We start from the raw sequence: 5,789 nt of genomic DNA, 5'->3' as shown, positions 1-5,789 counted from the left end.
CTTGTATCTTCAAATCCTTCAACAAGCTGGTAATGTCTCTAGACAATGGAAATGAGTGTCTGCAACAACTCTCCTGGGGAAATATTCCCATCTATCATGTATATCATGTGGGCAATGAGCATTATCTAGGGTCCATCATTTTAGCTTTCTTGATATATTAAAAGAAAAAAATTGTCATGCTTTGCAGGGAATTTTACTCATTCATTTAACAAGGATATTGTCATCTCCTAGTCTCTAGATATGCAAGGATTAGAAAAGGGACATTGTTTTCAAGTTCTACACCTTTTTCTTTTCCTATACAAGCATCTATATATGTTCCATCGAAGGAGGTGTTCCCATCAGATTTATTATTTTCCTTTTTAAATCCCTATCAAGGGTTTTTCATATTTATTAGAAGGCCATGTGTTGTAGATTTAGTCCCCAAAGGAGAAGACTAACATATGTTATGTCAACTGGAAGTGGAAACTTCTGAATTCCATCAGATACAATGAGCCAAAATGTTGAAAAGAAATATAAACATTCAACTTTATGGAACAATAAACATTCACATTAAACCATTGTTGAGTAGGTCATATTTGGGGAGCAAGTGCAGAATCTCTCAAAGTCTACAAGTAGGTATGAATCCACCATAGTTTACTTCATTATCAATTACATAACTTTATAACCTATTTTTAATCACTTAATTGCAATAACATGTCATTCAAATTGTAGAATTTTAGGAGCATTTTCTATCAGATTGTTTCAATGCTTATTTTTATCTACATGGCTGAGTTGAAACAACCAAAACCATATCCAATGAGAAAGGTGCCTATTACTGACGCTAAGGATGTATCAAAAAATCCCCTCAAAACTAACATAAGAACTCTTGACAAATATGGGATTAAACATGAATTTGGAAGTATGTTAAAATTTAAGCACGTCTCTCCAGCTAAACACTACTATATCAATAATTTGTCTTCTTTTCTTCAATCATATGTTAAAATTTTATGTCCTTATGATTGTCAAGTGCAATGAGCTTACTTCTACTATACACTCTAAAACTGGAGCTCTTACATTTCAAAATGTAAACATGGGCATCTTAGAAGATTTCACATCTTGGGTTTTGCAATAGTCTCATCCAAATTGTATTCACAACATAGGCCTTGATGTGTATCTAACTTAATGATGTAAATATCATATAGAAAAAAGGATCTTTATAAATAATGCAGTTAGGGCCTGAAATTTATAATTTTTTGTCCAAGACATGTTATATGGTATATTGTTGCTTATTTCTTCTCTTTTATATCTAAAGTACAAATTTCTTGTGTTCTTTGTTGGTCCTCCTTTCTACATTCCAAGTATTAATATATATTACTCTCATGTAAGCATCTTATTTTTGAAATAGATTTCAATCACTCAATCCAAGGTTTGAGATGTGAAGGCCACTACACACCATACAGTGGAATTTGAAATCTTTGTCAAGCTTAGCATGGATTCGAGAATAGCATAGCATTAGTTTCAACTTTCATGTTCATGTTCCATCATAAATTAATATTGTTATATAGATCAACCAGAAAATATGCATTCAAAGATTAAATGTTTGGGTTGTATGGAGATCTTAAGGATTCAATCCATTTAGCCATTTAGATCTTATATGTCAAACAACTATCCACTATATCTACTAAAAATTTATGCAGATGTTAAGGGGCTTAAAACACAATTCAAAACAACAAATGCCATTTCTAAATTTTACAAGATGTGTCCAAGTGAACCTTGGCCAGTAAAAAATACACAGCAATGACATCATTCTAGAAACCTAGTCACCATAAATGGAAATTCTAGTAAACTTTGATGTGCATATAGAATTACTCCTCTACTTAATCAAAATAGATCTTAAAAATTCAACAGACATGAATGCTCTCTGCTTGAGATTTCTCTGAATAGTCTAAATAGATAAAGTTATAAAGACGCACACAAGCACACATAGTGGGATGACCGTTAAAAGAAGAACAATCACTGCATATTGTCAAGAAATAAAAATGGGATTAGAACCTCCAGTGTTCCAAAACACTTTGTTGCATTATTGGGTACAGTAATCCTAAGGCATATTGAAGTATATACCAATAAAGAAGCCATTAATAATCTGTCTAAATCCAACCCACAAATAGAATTTGTGATAGTAAGCCTTGAGAACAACCCCTAAATGTGACCATAACACTAGCAACCCCATTTTCCACTAACAAGAGCACTAGAGCACCTTCAACTATCCAATGCATTTGATCCTGAGCAGGCATTCAAAATAAGACTCCATATCCATTGCACTAAATACTTCCTCCTAATTCCATTTACATTGTAATTAGCCCCAAATTTGCCTGTGAAGACTTGTCCAGTGTAAGATCCACCGCCTTCAGTCCCATAAAGACCTTCACAGAGATCTGCAATCTCAGTAGGAGAAGTAGGATCCTCACCAGCATACTAGGCATTGATCAGGGGATTCGACGAAAGCTCAGCCAATTCATGGGAAATCACACTTATCATCCCATCGATACCAACATCCCCATTAGGTGCCTTGAATGCCTTCATTCCAGTCATGTAACTTGTCACTACAAAAGGATAAGCACAAACTTCCTGGCACTGTTTTCCAAAATGCCCAACCCATGCATAAGGAAGTGTGTATCCTACAATGGATGGGAATGTAAAATAATGAAATCCACAGACTGCTCTGCAGAAGTCCTAGACAGCAACATCACTAGAAGTGAGGAGGAGGTAAAGACCATTCTTGGGATCAATGGGAAGGGGACTACTCTTGGTGGTTATGGCATTTTTATCACTTCCTGAATAGTAAGCCTACTCAGTACCTTACCATGGGAGTAGTAATCATCGTGTTGACTAGTAATCACTATGTTTCTACTAATATTGGCACCAGTCTGATCAGTATATAGTTGCATTGTTTTCCACCAGTGACCCACAGAAGGGCTCTTTGTATTATTAGAGATAGATAGCAGAAACTCATTGATAACCCTCTTCTCCTTCTTACTCCACCTGCCATACCAAATTGTATGGACATTCATAGCAGAAGTCAACACAGGCCCCATGTCGTACTTCATATTCACATATGGCGAGGACCTTCATTCTTCTTCGAAGTCCCAAACTGCAAATCTTCCTTATTGGGTTGTTGTCCCAGTCCCACAGAAATAGTATTCTGATTGAAATATTGAGGCCATGACCTCCATGCTTCAACTAAGGATAATACAATGAACAAAAACAAACCCACACATGAAAACACACCCATTTTCTCTCTGGAACAACACACAGAGAAACAATGCAATGGATATAATGCAATGAGATTCAATGGTTTCTTCTCCATGACATGCATGCACGGGAAATACATGTACCTTGCTCTTTATCTATATACAACAACATCCAAGTTCCTCCTTTGACTTGTTTCTTTTATTTCTTTATTCATATTAATTATGTTCCGAACAATTACCAGTTGTGGATGGGATGTTTGTTATTTCATAGACAGCTAGCACATATAGATGAAAACACTTGGAAGCAATTGCTTAACTTCATATTGATAGTGACAGATTTCTTATGGGAGCATGTGTGTTGCTACCTTACAAACTTTGACTGTGCATTTGGAGATTCAAAACTAACCACTTACTCTAAAACATGACTAGAAAATCCTCTAGAAAGGCTCTCTCAACATAACACTCTTTGTTGTACTAGGAAAATATCTCAAAACTTTGCAGACAATTTGCGTAGTTCCCCATACTCGAGATGGAAATTTCTTGCAAACTTTCCAACAGTAGTGACAGTCATGCTAAAATCACATCTCAAAATAATTCCAACTATGTTTTTCTGGGCACAGGGATATTGTGTGGAGACTAGAGAGTCCAAGTGTTTGTCACAATAGACAGAAGATTAGCCTTAGTGAGTACTAGAAGTTCATGCTTCTCATGTCACAACATGTCTCCCAATTGTTAAATACAATAGCCCTGATGAACAACATATTACTGGTGTCCAATCTATGGACATAAACAGAAATTTGAATCACCTCTGTATATTCTCTGCACTTTTGTTCCATATTGACAAATGAATATTTCTGAAATTGATTATTCATAGTGTTCATGCCTAGAAGAGTTCGTGTTGATGAAAAAACAGACCAGAATGTTCTCTGAACCCCATATCCATCTAAAATCCATATGTATCATGTTGTAGATCATATCTTGTGTTCAAAATCACAAGAGTTACTATCATGACATATCAGAGATAATGGGCCTATTTAAATCCAATGTCACAGTAATCTTTTAAAACATAATTAAGTCTAAATCTTAAACTACTTATAATAATTGTGCTACCAATTTCACCCTATAGTTAGAAACAAAGCACAAGAGGAATTAGAGGTTAACTCTGACCTATTACCTGACAGCTAGAAACATAGCACAAAAATAATTAGAGGTTAACTCTGATCTATTACCTAACAGCTAGAAACAAAGCACAAGAGGACTTAGAGTTAAGGTTAACTCTGACCTATTGAAGGAATCAGAATGGCCCAGTGAAAGTGAGGATTGAAGACCTAGAATTGATCAAACTACCTGTAAATCTAAAGCAAGATTTGAAGAGCCATGAGAGAGGATTTATTAAAATCCTACAACAAATTATTTCCAGTAGTCATTACAGGTAACATAATTCTTGCAAGGATAGAAATTTATCATAGAAGTAGAGAGTTCAAGATAGTTGTCAAGGGTTGAAAAAATCCCTCATTTGGCATCATGTACTCTGGGTTTAAAAGTAGAGAGTTCGAGATATTTGTCAAGGGTTGAAAAATATTGATATTTGTCTTTCATAAATTTACTATTGTAATTATTTTAAAAAACATCTTGTTGTTAGATTGACAGTTAGCACAATTTGTTGGACAAGGAATCCTTTTGTTCTCCTTTGCATATAGTTGAGCCCTCTTCATATTGTTCTTTTATAACTTCACTTCTTTTGGAGGAAAAATTTGTTGCTACTTTGCAAATGATTCATGGTATTTTACAAATGTTACAATTAGAGGCATTACTTGGCCAAACTGGTTCCTTGCTGGTGCAACTAGAGATAACTCCTTTACTCATGCTTGATACTTTGTTGTTATTTCACATTCTCACCTCAGATTTTAGTGATTCAAAAACATTTTCCTTTTCAATGATAGTTGCTACAACCAGCATTACGTACCATACCCCTTTATTTCTTTCTTATGCTATATTGCAACAAAAATTGATTCTCTTCACTTATTTTTTCAAATCTTTCCTTAATGAAATTTGCATTTCATTTATCCATACCATTTTTTTCCCTACATTCATATGCATATTGTTCAAACCTTCTACAATAATGACATTGGACATTGCATTTGTCATACCTCTAAGAAAAGCTCCCAAGTGACTTGCCACTATGTCTTCCTCTTCCATGTGATTCTAAAAGGCTAATATGTCCTCCTTCATCGCTCTACTATTTAAAAATGTCCTCACATCTTGTTGTTAGCTTCACAGTTAGCACACATTTTTGGACAAGGAATCCTTTTTTTCCCCTTTTGCATACAGCTGAACCCTTTTCATATTGTTCTTTTATAACTTCACTTCTTTTGGAGGAACAATTTTCTCCTACTTTGCAAATGATTCATGGTATTTTACAAATGTTGCAATTAGAGGCATTACTTGGCCAAACTGGTTTAGTCATTTTCCTTTTCATATTTAAATACCACTTACCTAACACAAATTTGTTTTGACCTGGGAGGATATCTTGTGTTGTTCCCTGTCGAGAGCTACAAG

General features: G+C 34.8%; 1 pseudogene; it reads right to left on the bottom strand.

Moving 5' to 3' along the window:
• Positions 1-2,238: 2,238 nt before the first annotated feature.
• Positions 2,239-3,271, bottom strand: LOC149179011 (protein EXORDIUM-like 3 pseudogene; annotated as a pseudogene).
• Positions 3,272-5,789: the final 2,518 nt, after the last annotated feature.

The sequence above is a fragment of the Pinus tabuliformis genome, chromosome 4_1 (genome assembly GCF_031772625.1).
Source record: "Pinus tabuliformis cultivar Carrire ecotype Pingquan chromosome 4_1, CPIR1, whole genome shotgun sequence".
Classification (NCBI taxonomy): Eukaryota; Viridiplantae; Streptophyta; class Pinopsida; order Pinales; family Pinaceae; genus Pinus; species Pinus tabuliformis.
Note: the sequence above shows the minus strand (reverse complement) of the source record. Positions and strands in the feature narration are given on the sequence as shown.